The following is a 14,989-nucleotide window of genomic DNA, read 5'->3' on the forward strand; positions in this document are numbered from 1 at the left end:
AAAGAAGAAGTCAAAAAGCTAACTTCAATATAAGTTAAAAGAGCCGCTGTCGTAATGTGTCTTCGTGCACTAAGACGTTGATCCTTATTTTTTCAGCGGCTCTTGCTGCGTTGAATTGCTGATAAGCCAGAGGAATATATTGCCACGTGATCTACGAGAGCTGAGACCCACGTAATGAAGTTTTGAATTACAATAGCATCCCTAAACATTTTGTTTTCTCATTGTCACTTGGACACAAGTACAACTTATTGCTCATTTTTGTCATGTAAGCTACAAAAGTTTTTGCACTGCGTAAAATAACTTCTGCGACCGTATAAAATTTGATTTCGACAGGAACGGCGCTTTAAAGCCTTCCTCTTTATTTGTTTTTATCACCATCCTAGCCCAGCGAACTTCCAAAAATCTGGTTGTATCGCGTTTATTGTAAGGCGAAAGCCTTAAACGTTTTGCAAGGACAAGGCTTCATCTAAATTTATTTTCATAAATGCAGCATCTTTCTTGGAATGATTAAAATGTAATATCTACGTAGTTTTGTTGTTTTGCTGCAATGCGCAATAATTAAAGGCGTCAATGAACAATTTTACAACGCGACCGGAAATAGCTTGCCCGTTCCGCCTACTCGACTCGATTCCCAAGTTTGCCGTACGTATACCTATTTTCCTGGGACACTTTGCTACGGTCGTTTGCATCTGTCTATACTCGCATATATTGAGAGAAGTTTCTTCGCCGCAAACTGGGCGCTTACATCTCACTCAAAAAGACATATCCGGTCAACTATAAGGTCGAACTGCGCCAGATCACCGTCAGCGCTGTTCAGAGTCTCGCGCCTGAAGCTCTTTACACATCGCTGAATTAGATTTCTGTTTATGGACCGGCTTATTAGGAGGCTTTAGTGAAGGCACCCCTTATCTTATTCATCCTTTTCAACGTATATAATCACCATGATCATAGAGCTCATCTGCCACAAGCTATGCCTGGGGGCTGCCGAAAAGAAGCTTTGGTTCGGCCTTAGTGTTACAGTAGTTATGACACCCCGAGCAACAATCGTTTCAAATTGGACATGCAGCCTGTACAGCTGACTAAGGGGGTTCTGCCTTTTATTACCAGTATTAAAGCGTCACTTTCTTTGCCTACTTTCCCTGGTTTGGCGACGCTGCCTGGCTACTGCATAGATCGCTATTTCGCCTGATATAGCTGTGGATATAGATACAATGGTTATATGAAAGTACCCATGAAGTTGCTTATATAACCCTTGTAGACTGATCAAGTATGGCCATCTTTGTTGTGCTTCACCAAAACGTAAATTCCTACTTAAAACCTGAGCCTATGATGTCGGCTCACAGCAATCTCTCAATAACAGCGATCTGTTACCGGATTTCCGAGTTATATCTAAAAAGGCACTGAAAAACTTTTTACTGAAGTCGAGAAATACATTTGAATTAAAGAAAATACTTTGCGGCAATATTTACTTCAATGCGTTCAGTGGAAGCGGAGTTATTCGCAAATAAAGATCACCTTTGATCCCTATCGCGGCGCTCCCACTTCTTTAAATGTCTTGCACTGCGAAGGCAACTGCGCTGCGGTGCGTGACCACAACGTTCCACTTCGATAACGTCACCGTGGCCCGCAGTTCAAATTTCATTTAGCATGTTCACGTAAAAGCCACTACTTCCGGTTTTGGGGCCTAAAACACGCCAAATTCTAAGGCTATCCATCAACTCACGGTTGAGTTCATGGTGTCTCGTCCCTTTGCTGTGCTACAGTGTATTAAATAGCTACGTGCGGCTATTTTTTTACACCTAGTGGCACCCACAGAGACCACTCAGAGCACGTGGTTGTCCACAGAGAGACGCAGCGGGCTCAGCGAGCGGGCTTGTTGCGGCACGCCGCGGCAGCCGCGGTATCTGCGCTGCGTAGCAAACGCAGCTACATGCAACCCCAGTGCCTTTGCTCAGCGTTTGGTATGTGCACGGCAGGGCTGGATTGCCCGCTTGTTCATGTGCCTGGCCATGTTACGTGGTGCGGAGCGGCTTTGTCCTGTCCTGCACCAGCCTGACCAACAGAAAGTAGCCACATCCGAATTGCGCATTTTGATGCGCTGTCAATGGCACAATACGAAGCGCTTTCTCCCAAAGCGTCTAGCCGGGAGTGGCCAGGAATGAGGGTGCGCTGGCAAGCGTACGTGTCGTCTGACCTTAAGTTTCCCGTGGTTCAAGGATATGAAGGGGAAAAATAGACATCTGCCCGTCTTGTAGCCACGTAGCTGCAAAAGAAACCAGTGTGGGTTTCTCAGAAAGAAAACTTAGCTGCTGAAAAAAATTTTTCTTGGTAAGAGATTTGAACCTGGGACCAATACCTGTTCGGGGTTGGTCCCGAGGCGTTGGTCCCGGGTTTACCTGCGAAACTTTCTTTCTGGGAAACTCGTATGGACTTTATACGGGTTTCCCTTCTAGCTTCGTGCTACAATACGGGCGGATGTCAATTTTTTCATTTCATTAACTTACCTCCGCCTTGCAGGGTTCCGAAGAACTCATTTGTTGTATTCTGTACGTGGGTAGTTGAGCGTCGAAAATAATCAAAATTGGGGAGACCCGACGGCTACTGCGCAAAAAAAAAACAGTGTGCCCGAAGGTTGCGGCACTGTGTGTGTATACCCGTACATGGCTAGTCCTCTGGAATCGGCTTGACCTACTAATATTCCTACATAAAACTCATCACACCAAACCAAACCAAGCCAATATAGCCAGTACATAGCATCCAACAGGCATCACCAATCACCGAAGCTTCTTTTTGCATAGTTCGAACATGTAAACTGGACCTGCATTATTTATTTATTTATTTATTTATTTATTTATTTATTTATTTATTTATTTATTTATTTATTCGAAATGTTGATACAAAGTTAAGTCAGTGGCGGGGTTGCCCACAACGCCGAGCAGTACGCTGTACTAAATTTGGGGGTAGTAACACGCCGCAGTATGCCATCCAAGGACTAGGTTCGGACGACCTTCAAGAGACCATCAGGGCCATTGTGCGCGAAGAACTGCGCAAGGTCCTGCCTTCGTCGCAGCCTCAAGTAGCTTCGATCGCTGATATCGTGAAAGATGAGGTTCAGCGATCGCTTGGGGTTCCTGAGGTGCAACCTCAATTACTGCAGCCCCAGCCAGAAGCGATGACCTACGCCGCCGTCGCACGCCGTCAAGGTCCCCCTCCGCGACCACGCCAGGGCCCTGCAACGACGCAATTCCGTCGTCCGCCGCCGCCGCCGCCAGCACGCCCACCCATCGCCCAGCGCACCTACGCGAGGAAGACGGACATTTGGCGAGCCCCCGACCACCGTCCGCTCTGCTATCACTGCGGAGAAGCCGGCCATGTGTATCGCCGATGCCCATACCGGGAGATGGGACTGCGAGGGTTCGCCGTCAATGCTCCGCGCCCTCAGTGAGGTGAACGCCCTCGCGATATCGCCGACTACCTCGCCGCTACTCAGTGGAGCTCTCGACGACCGTCGCGTTCGCCATCACCAGGTCGCTACCTGTCGCCGCAGCGCCGACCATACACTGGCCCATCCCGGGGCCGGTCAGCGAGCCCGTATCCGGAAAACTAAAAGCAGCAACCGATGGAGGTGCGGTTGCTGTTCGTCGAACTGACGAAGATCCTCCGCCGCCGACGAAGACGACGCAGAAACCATCTAGACGACCTAATGATGACACGCCGCTGGCCCGACGCAGTCAGGAAGCGAAGACTACACCGACGAAAGACGACTTTACGACGCGACGTTCCAGCTTCAATTCAACACGACGCAGCCGTGATCCGACGCCGAGACCTAACTGTAACGCAAGACAAAGAACCACCGACCTCAACGTGCTTCTCGACGGCCACGCAGTCACCGCCTTAGTAGACACAGGAGCCGATTACTGCGTCATGAGTGGATCCATCGCCGCCCAGTTGAGGAAAGTTAAGACTTCATGGGAAGGCCCTCAAATACGCACCGCTGGAGGACACCTGATTACGCCGACTGGGATCTGCACGGCAAGAATTACCGTTCATGACCGGACTTACCCTGCCACCTTCGTTGTCCTCCAACAGTGTTCACGAGACGTCATTCTCGGCATGGACTTCCTGAATCAACATGACGCAGTCATCGACCTGAAGTCGAAGTCGATAACGCTGTCACAAGATCAAGCGATACCGCCGGAGAGCTGTCGTAGTCACCACGCCTTGAGTGTGCTCGAAGATCAAGTGAGCATCCCGCCGCGCGCCAGCATTATTATTTCCGTCGGCACTGAAACACCCGCTGACATAGAAGGCGTCATCGAGGGCGACCAACATCTACTGCTGGACCATGAAATTTGCGTCGCAAGAGGGATCGCTCGACTCCACGGAGGGCAGGTGGAAGTTATGCTCACCAACTTCAGCCAAGAGTTCAAGCACATCAACAAGGGCACGACAATCGCATACATCGAGGAAATTCTGGAAACCAGCAATGCCTTTGTCCTCTCGGATTCAGCCGCATCTACTCCGATGAGCATTGTCCCCGAACCAGACTTCGACGTGAATCCAAGTCTTCCTATGAGTAAGCAGCAACAGATCAGAAGTCTTCTCCGACGATACAAAGACTGCTTTTCGACGTCATCTAGGATTCGACAAACACCAGTTGCAAAGCATCGCATAATAACCGAAGAGAGCGCTCGACCACTCCGCCAGAGCCCTTACCGAGTTTCGACGCGAGAACGTGAAGCTATTAGGCAACAAGTCGACGAAATGCTGCGCGACGACATCATCCAGCCGTCGAAAAGCCCGTGGGCCTCTCCTGTAGTCCTAGTAAAGAAAAACGACGGAACCCTACGCTTCTGCGTCGACTATCGTCGACTGAACAAGATCACGAAGAAGGATGTGTACCCCCTTCCACGGATAGACGACGCATTGGATCGGCTCTGCAACACTAAATACTTCTCATCGATGGACCTCAAGTCTGGCTATTGGCAAATAGAAGTCGACGAGAGAGATCGCGAAAAGACTGCCTTCATCACGCCAGACGGCCTCTACGAGTTCAAGGTCATGCCATTCGGACTGTGCTCGGCGCCTGCAACGTTTCAGCGCGTCATGGACACGGTGTTAGCCGGACTGAAGTGGCAGACGTGCCTTGTTTACCTGGATGACGTCGTTGTCTTCGTCGGAAATTTCGACGATCACCTTAGGCGGCTTGCGACAGTGTTAGAAGCCATCAAGTCATCAGGGCTCACTCTGAAGCCGGAAAAGTGCCGCTTCGCTTACGATGAGCTTTTGTTCCTCGGCCACGTGATCAGCAAATCAGGAGTACGCCCCGACCCACAGAAGACGGCTGCCATCGCAAAGTTCCCGCAGCCAACCGACAAGAAGGCAGTGCGCAGATTCCTTGGCATGTGTGCCTACTATAGGCGCTTTGTCAAGGACTTCTCACGCATCGCGGAGCCGCTAACACATCTAACCAAATGTGATGTCGCGTTCAAGTGGGAAACGCCGCAGGCCAAGGCATTTCAAGAACTCAAACGACGCATGCAGTCGCCACCGGTACTTGCACACTTCGACGAGGACGCCGATACCGAAATCCACACTGACGCCAGTAGCCTAGGCCTCGGTGCCGTCCTAGTCCAGAGGAAAGGAGGACTTGAAAGGGTGATATCGTATGGTAGCCGGTCGCTGTCAAAAGCGGAAAGCAACTATTCTACGACTGAAAAGGAATGCCTCGCCATCATTTGGGCTATAGCTAAATTCCGCCCTTACCTCTATGGCAGGCCATTCAAAGTCGTCAGTGACCATCATGCATTGTGTTGGCAAGCTAACTTAAAGGACCCTTCAGGACGGCTGGCGCGGTGGAGCCTCAGACTACAAGAATATGACGTCACGGTAATATACAAGTCCGGAAGAAAACACTCCGACGCCGACTGTTTATCGCGCGCCCCCATCGATCCCCCACCGCAAGACGACGAGGACGACGACGCCTTCCTTGGGATAATAAGCGCGGAAGACTTCACTAAACAGCAACGAGCAGACCCGGAGCTAAAAGGTCTCGTCGAGTATTTGGAAGGGAACACCGACGTTGTCCCTAGGGCATTTAAGCGCGGGTTGTCGTCATTCACGCTACAAAACAACCTGCTCGTGAAGAAGAACTTCTCACCAGTCCGCGCCAGCTACCTTCTTGTTGTACCGTCAGCGCTGCGTCCAGAAATACTGCACGCCCTACACGACGATCAAACCGCTGGGCACCTCGGATTCTCCCGGACGCTGTCGAGAATACAGGAAAGGTATTACTGGCCGCGTCTGACCGCCGACGTCGCCCGTTACGTCAAGACATGCCGAGACTGTCAACGACGCAAGACACCACCGACAAGGCCAGCAGGATTACTACAGCCGATCGAACCTCCTCGCCGACCATTCCAGCAGATTGGGATGGATTTGTTGGGGCCGTTTCCGATATCAACATCCGGGAATAAGTGGATCGTCGTGGCGACGGACTATCTCACCCGCTTTGCTGAAACTAAAGCTCTACCAAAAGGCAGCGCAGCCGAAGTGGCGAAATTTTTCGTCGAGAACATCCTGCTGCGACATGGTGCCCCAGAAGTCCTTATCACCGACAGAGGAACGGCTTTTACAGCAGAGTTCACCCAAGCCATTCTGCAGTACAGCCAGACAAGCCACAGGAGGACAACTGCCTACCATCCGCAGACGAATGGTCTCACGGAGCGCCTGAACAAGACCCTCGCCGACATGCTAGCAATGTACGTTGACGTCGAACATAAGACGTGGGACGCGGTCCTGCCGTACGTAACCTTTGCGTACAACACGGCGGTGCAAGAAACAACACAGATCACGCCGTTCAAGCTGGTCTACGGCAGGAACCCGACGACGACGCTTGACGCCATGCTGCCGCACGTAACTGACGAAGAGAATGTTGACGTCGCTAGCTATCTCCAGCGCGCCGAAGAAGCCCGACAGCTCGCCCGCCTGCGAATCAAAAGCCAGCAGAGGACCGACAGCCGACACTACAACCTCCGACGACGCTTCATCGAGTACCAGCCTGGCGACCGTGTTTGGGTCTGGACCCCGATACGCCGACGAGGACTCAGTGAGAAACTACTCCGACGATATTTCGGACCCTACAAGGTCATCCGACGTATTGGCGCACTGGACTATGAGGTCGTGCCAGACGGCATTTCGCATTCACAGCGGCGCCGCGCACGATCTGAAGTGGTCCACGTGGTGCGCCTTAAACCCTTTTACGGACGCTGACGAACTTCGTTATTTCTTGTTTTCTTTGCTACGAGTGCTTTTGTTTATTAACTTCGTTTGTTTGCAGCATCGGGTCGATGCTTTTTAAGAGGGGGGTATTGACACGTGTACTTATCTTTAACAGGCGACCACGTTTCGCCGCCTAACAAATGTTATCGCACAGCGCGGGACGCGTCTGCATGTATCCGAAGTTTCTGGAAAGTTATCGATGCTTCTATCCGCTGTGTTGTCGCCGAACCTTGTGTTATCTGATTTCATCGCGTGACTCGAATGTTGTAGAACTTTGTGGAAGGCATGCGGGTCCGAACGATCAGTCTGGAACATTCGATGACTGCTGTATAAAAGCCGACGCACTTGACCCGCTGATCAGATTTCCGACGATCGCCGACCGTGTTCGCCGCTATCGTTGTGCTATAAGTGTAGCCTGTTTTTGTGGGCACAGGTTCGCCCAATAAAAGCTAGTTTTGTATTCCACCGTATTCTTGCTTTCTTCACCGTCACTACCCCGTGACAATACAAAGAAACAAGACACAAAAACTAGAAATATATCACATTCCACATAGTCTTATGTAACACCATAAAAGCTCTCTTCCTGTGTTCGCAAGCATTTCACCAAAATTTGATGGTTAGTCACATTAACCAAGGAAATAAAAGGAGAAAAACAAAACGGTCAAGCAAGTGTCGACGCTAAAGAAAAGGTAGACGTACATGCTGGTTCAAATGATTAATGAATAAAAGTTGATTATCTCTCTCTATTTTGACTCCTTCTCTTTTTCATGTTCATTATTCACTCATTTCAATCATGTTCTTATTCCATGTCACGCGTAATAACGTGAACATTTTATGGACCTTTTTTTTTTTACCAAGACGTGTGCCGCTCACAGAGATTGTGCGGTATATGGTGCAATGTGGTTAATTTTTTATTATAGTCGCGCTAAATACGCCCGCACCGTTCATTTTACCTACTCTCCTACTAATTCTCGCTTCTTGTAGGTGCCGGTGGAGCCGCCTTGCAGGCACCATTGCCACGTGTGAGACCTGCCTATTCCAAGCGTACTCGCTCGTTTCCGAACGTTTAAGGTACGGAGGCTTTGCCTCACTTTGCCTATATTTACGGTGGTGCACATTTTACAGAAATATGTGCAATGTGATTTATCTTCGACTATATTGGCGCTACTTACGTCCGTGCCGGTAAATTTACGTTCTTTACGACTAATTCTCACTTCTTGTGGTCACCGCCCAAGCTGCCTAAGAAATACCATTAGTTCACGCTGTCCCTGCTTTGTCCAAGCGAACTCGTTCTATTTCCCAAAAGTGTACCGTACGCCGTCTTTGCGTTAACATGTCTCAAAGTGTTTTGTTTTTGACCACACATTTTTTTTATCGCCTCTGGCATATAGTGTAATTCTAGTCATTGAGGTGGATTTTTGACTATATTGGCGCTACTTACGTTCATACCGTTATGTTAAACGACTCTGCGACTAATTCTCGCTTCTTGTCTCGTTGAGATTCTACATTTTGGTACCTCTTGCGACTCACTATGGTACACTGGAGGCGTGAAAGAGCCGCTTCTTTGTGGGAGTGGTTACAATATACCAGGATCCTTGATACGCCAAACCCGCGTGAAGTCAGCTAAAACCTTGTCTTCAAAATTGAGGTGTACTAGAGTTGTCGCTTTAGTAGATATTTCGCTATAGATCAAACAAACTTTGGGCATCTGAAATTTGGCGTTAGAGGTTTGCAAATAATTAATTATACCTTCTGGAGCTCTTTCCCAAGAAAAAAATGCCTGCACCGATTCTATCTCTCCCTCCCTTGATCGACCCATTACAAATTAATAATAAAGTAAATTGTGTGGTTTACCATCTCAATACTATACAGTGCGTCAGAAATGGCGCCGTAGTAGAGGGCTCCGGACTAACTTTGAGCGCCTTGCGAATTTTAATTTGCGCCTAAATTTGAGCACGCAACCGTTTCTGCATTTCGTCTCCATCGTAAAGCTGCCGCTGGGGCCGGGAACCGAACCCGTGACCTCGTTCCCAGCAGCAAAAGGCCAAAGCCACCTTGTCACCGCAATGGACGAAAATGAATATATGTTCAAGGAACTCTTTTTTTCCTTAGACATTATTTCGTATGACATTGGTTTTTTTTGCGATAGCAATTATATGGACACTCCAGACGCATTTCTGCCGTCTCCGTCGCTGTGAGGTTCCGTACAAAGTCCAAGGACGATAAACTCGTCGCCGCGCGCCGTGTGCTGTATGGTCGAGTGAAAGCATGCGAGAGTGAGCTGGCGATCGCGGCTCAACTTTCGCGCACGCAAGGAAGGGAAGTGGAGAGGAAGCGCGCCGTCTTCGGTGGCGCGCAAGGCTCTGGGGGGGGGGGGGGGGTAGGGAGGGGGGCTCGTTCTACCTCGGGCGGGCTGGGTGGCCGCTGTACCTTAAAAGCCATCTGCGCCGGGGACAGAGCCCGCCCGTGCGCTGTGTTTTCGAGGCTTAGTTCGCGTTGATCCAAGACGCAGCACGGAGGTCAATTGGCTCGCTGCTGATGCCGCCCTACTTCACCCCAGCGTTTCGACAGCGAGTTTCCGCGATCATCGAGGAAGATGTGCTCACGTATACCTGTGCGCGCGTGACACCATGCTTGTTAATTTAATTAGTATGCCTACGTTTACAAGTTTATACGGCCGATAAAACTACTATCCTTGCTTCGTATAGCTGCCCACTAATTTGCTATCGCAATGGATGCTTCACCTTTCGGGCTGGGACTTCTTTTTTCAGAAGGCACTCAGTCAGCAATTGCTTTCGATGTAAAATGCCACACCAATAAATTTTATACGCCTATGATGCGGCCCGCGATCTCATTTTATCGATTTACAATATTTCACTATTCTTCTTAAGAATTTCATTTCAATATATCAGCAGAGTGAGAAGTGTACTCGGCAATTTATAGCACACTTCGCAGGAGGTTTTAGCAGAACATTTGTAAGAAAAACATGACAACACTGTACCATAACAATCCAGAAGCAGCGTCCTTCGCAAGGTTTACCAAAAGCAAAAACTCGGCAATCATTATTGAAAACAGTGACGAGCTGCTTTCATACATCTTCCGCAAGCAATAGCGGCAACGCCTCTGCTTTCCCACCACTGCAACAAATACTAGTAGCAAAATAATGAATCCAGCCCCAAGCACAATATTCTGGCTTAGAAGGACGCAGCGGTGTTTCCTGAACAGGAGCCCAGCGAAAGCCGTAACTGCTGGCCAACGCTGCACTATGCCCACGCTGATATCATGGGCGAAATGCAGCGCATATGATTACCGCATCATTCTTTCGCCACGGTTTGCGCCTGAAGCTCACGGAACACGCTCCCGCTTTTATCCGAGACAAACAACTCGTTGTGGATTACAGCCCGAATCGTTTTGAATATGTACAAGGGTCGTCCACGCGTGGTGTCTGCACGTGTGTGGTTGTGTGTGTGTGTGCGTGCGTGCGTGCGTGCGTGCATGCGTACGCCAGCAAATAGCTTGACACCAATGGCCAAATTGCAAACTGTGACTGCTGTGGCGCCATGCAATCGAATGAGCAGAGCTAGCTTATATGCAGAGCCCTACAGACACGACCGAATCTGTTCCCAAAAATATCAATTGGTCCTACTATGGTCCCTTGACTTTACAGCGGATATTAGGTCCCTTCGCCTGTCACATCAGCTCTGAGATTCACGTTTTCGTATCTTCATACTAGTTCTGTATTAAAAATGTGCCACCATCTCCAAGGGCATTTATACTTGCGACAACATCGCACTTTCAATGTGATATTTAGGGCGCAGCTCTTGGGCGCCGGTTCCTGCGTTGAGCCTCGGCGTCCTCGGCGTGACCTAGCAAATGAGCCCAGCGAAGGATGAAAGAGCGAACGCGGAGCGCTGCGGGGGGTGAAAGACGGCGATAGGGAAGAGAGCGCATGGATTAAAGTGGAGAAGGAGGGTGAAGCGGATTCAGGGTATGGCGAAAGCGGGAGAAGAAAAGCGTAGTGCCGCGCAAGACGTGTTCCGAGGCGACAATCCCTACGACATGGCGCCTGAGTAGCGCGCGTTGTCTGTTCACCAATGACGCCATCAATGAGGCGTGCGGCGACCGCGTCCACCGATACCCCATATGGAGACAAATCACTGCATGAGCGGACGTCTGTCTGCGGCGGCTGCTGTGATTCACGCCCACGCGTCACCTACGCGCTGCCTCTCGAGATCTCCTGATTAGCGAGGCAGTCGCGCCACAATTTGCTCCGTTTGCCACGTGCCCCACGAGAGAGATAGTCCGCGCCAGCCAATATACCGCCAAATGAAAACACGCATAGAGCTGTGCTCAAATTTGGCACTAGGGAGAATAGTAATTGTCGCTGAATTTCTTTTTATTATTCCTCAGAATTCCTCCTCAGGTATATTATTCCCGTGTCGGCAGAACACCAGCGAATTGCTCCACTTGATAATAAGCGTTACCTCATTCTTTCGATAGTATGTCCACGGCTGATTCGAACTAATTTGAAGACAGATGCAGCGGCGCAAATACTTTAATTCAGAAGCATATATATTTTCGGAGCGTATATGGGAGAAAAATTAAAAGACGCAGCCGGGGCAACTTCAGTCTCCGGGCGAGAGTTCCAGAGCAGAAACTCGCAAATTTTGTGGGGCATTCGGCATCCTGCCCATCATGTAGTAATCACTCCGACTTGCCACACACCAAGAAAAGTTAGCTAATTCATTCTGTCGTACGTTGTCTTTGTAGACATCAACAACTTTGTTTCTTTTTTTTACTTTCCGAAAGTACTTTACTTAGTTGGCTGATTTCTATGCATCGCAGCCTGCCAACTCGTACATCGTTTTCAGGCACTGTGATTTGTAATAAGTCGAAATAGACATAGAAGCGAGGAGTCGCGCACACGGTAAATAGTAAAGACCTTAAAACGTAAGAATGCTCCCTCAAAATTGAGGGCTACAGCTTAGTGACCGCCGTGACCCCAGAGAGTTCCCGAGCACCGGGCTCATAAAAACAAGAAGCAAAAATTACAATTATTGGAAGGGGTTAGGATATGCCTGAATAGTAAAATGGAGGAGAAGTGACAACAACATAGTGTCGACAGCCCTCATAAGATAGCTAAACATGCGTTGTTTAACGCTCTGCTTGCCAACCACAACCTGGCTATGGGCTTAGACTGGGTCTTGTTGCTAGCATGCGGGAGCGTGAACTGCGGGCCATAAGATCGAAGAGACTCGATAGCTAACGAGAACAGCGCACACACAGAGGGTACAGAGCAAACGAAAGGAAAGCCATACGTAAACACGACTGAGAAACAGAACCATTGAAGGCGTTATCTCCGAGGGAGTCGGCATCGTCCCTGAGCAGCCATAATTGAATTGTTTTTTGTTGATGAAGAAAAAAAAGACCTGACCAGGCCTGCATTTCATTAACCTTTAACGGAGTCTCGACGTTCTCCTTCGAGGAAATCTTCGCCTGGAGAAGACCGCCGAGAATGGAGTCTTTCGCGGCCTAGCTCCGTCACTCTAGAACTTGTTTGCTCGGACGTGCAGCGCCCAAGTGACGTTAACACGAGAAACTATGTGGGCCGGTTGGCGGTTTCAGCTGCGCGAAGGCTATTCGGTAAACGGCATCCGCTGAGCTGACCACCCGAACAATTTTGTCACCGTCGGTGCACCGCGAGCCACGGTTGCGGGTCCTTTTTCAAGCAAGGTGCAACGTTTAAGGTCAACTATGCGCTTGCCTGTATTGTTTACATACCGTATTTACTCGATTCTAAGCACCCCCTTTTTTTCCCGATCGCGATGCCCAAAGTGAGGGAGGTGCTTAGATTCGAAAAATCTAGAATGACCCCTCCTCCCTCCCTCTTTTCGTTGCGACATCATGACGAGATGGGTGCGAGAAATAACATTTTATTTTGAAAACATTCAAAAGAAAAATCGGTGCACACAATGAACCCACCGCTTGTATCGGATGCTCAGTTACTATCACTGCCACTCGAGTTCGTCGCACCGCTTGAACCACCGCTCTCGGTATCCCACTGCAGGTCGTCTTCCGTTCCGTCGAAGTGGTTTGTGATCGAGCAGTTCCTAAATGATTTGACCACAACGTCCACTTGGACCCGCTTCCAAGCATCCGAAATACACTTTGCGATGGTTGATGGAGACGCTTTCTGTAGCTTTTGCCATACATCCGTACAGTCCGGCTGTACGGCGTACTCGCGTCGCGGACGCCGTGCCACCTCGGGACTCCGACGGCTCCGGCTCGATGACAGAGTGAGCAAGCGCGCTTGGCGGCCTTGGCTACGCGCGCTTCCTAACAAATAGGGGGGTGCTTATGCCCCAACCACTGGCACGCGCTGGAAAACTTCGGCGCGCGCCGAAGGCTCAAATGCGTCAACGCGTCGGTCGCAAACGCGCTGAAGCGGAACGTCGCGCAGCGATTATGCCTTCTGCCGATGCTTGAAGTTTGCCGACGCGCGGCGAAGCTGCGCCGGCGTGCACCAATGAGAGGCTGCGACGAGTCGCAGGCGTCAACCAATCGGAGGATGCGGAGACTCCGCTACTAGGCCTGACATGGCCGCCCGTACCTGCCCGTACGAAGGCGACGGCACCAACGATCGTCCGAGTTCCTTGGGCGTACAACGAGCGCGACAGTGTTCCTGAAAAACAGTGTTGTAATAGTATGCCGACGACGACACGACCGACGACCGTTGGTTGTGGCAGTGCGACGTGGATCCGAAGCGACTTCGAACGACGCCGACTAATCCAACCTGCCCACTGGGTTCCGCCGGGCTCAGTGCGATCGTCTGCTAAAACAGCCAACCGAATCACGATTACCGCAACGTCCGTGCTTGTTGTGTGTGCATATTGTTGTGCTCAAAATGAATGGAAACATATTTACGAGTTCCGAAGTCTGGATAATCAGCACTCGCCTATCGCCGATGTTTACGTTACGCGTAGGCCTAGCGGGTCCATCGAGTTCGTAACTGGCGAGTGAACGAACTCACCTGAGAAACTCTGTCGAAGGAAATGAATTTTCAGGTCCGTTTGGTGCTGCAGTGATTTAAAATATGGCACTCTTGACTTCGTGTGACCTGTGATGTGGTGAATGAATCGTGTGGAAGTTGGGTTGGTCAACCGCGGCGTGTTTCGTGTGGTGTCGGTTGACTCAAGTTTAACGGGCAAGCTCTGCGCTGTTTCCAGTGGTAAAGATAACTTCCGCCGAACTATTGGAAGTACATAGATAATCAGCCGTGCCGCCTGTTTCAGCTGACACTGCGCTCTTCTATTCGGCATGTGAATCCAGTTCAGTACAAGTTCACTGTACTCATTCACTAACTTCTTTCTAGTGCGTCCGTCTTTTGGGCTAGTTGGGCATAAATCGCTCGTGTAGCAATCAAGAACACTGACGCACTGAAGCATACGTGACAACACAGTCATGTTTGAGTCAGTGTGTCGTTATAGTTGAGCACTGCAAAAAGAAATTATCTGTTTGCAACATGTGCCCTGTGTGCTGTGCATAGCAGGACCTGCATCATGCAAGACCTATGCATGTAGCAGCGTGAAGCTAAACATTTCGACAGAATTGCCTGTCTGGTTGGGAAATTGATTAGAACTTGAGACTGACTCCAACCAAATAACTGAATTTTATTAGCCCGACGTTTCGGAGCCCATTCGGCTCCTTC

The 14,989-nt window shown here is 49.9% G+C and overlaps 1 protein-coding gene across 10 annotated transcripts in view; it reads left to right on the plus strand.

Moving 5' to 3' along the window:
- Window positions 1-14,989, plus strand: part of LOC135904809 (G-protein coupled receptor dmsr-1-like) — a 1,021,428-nt gene that overhangs the window by 972,241 nt on the left and 34,198 nt on the right. For 7 of the 10 annotated variants that reach the window (XM_070525370.1, XM_070525371.1, XM_070525395.1 and 4 more), the window contains one exon: window positions 8,266-8,352. The exons of the other annotated variants lie outside the window; for them this stretch is intronic. The gene's annotated coding sequence lies outside the window, so the exon portion shown is untranslated. The remainder of the gene's footprint in view (window positions 1-8,265; window positions 8,353-14,989) is intronic. 10 annotated transcript variants of the gene reach the window in all.

The sequence above is a fragment of the Dermacentor albipictus genome, chromosome 1 (genome assembly GCF_038994185.2).
Source record: "Dermacentor albipictus isolate Rhodes 1998 colony chromosome 1, USDA_Dalb.pri_finalv2, whole genome shotgun sequence".
NCBI classification, from domain to species: domain Eukaryota; kingdom Metazoa; phylum Arthropoda; class Arachnida; order Ixodida; family Ixodidae; genus Dermacentor; species Dermacentor albipictus.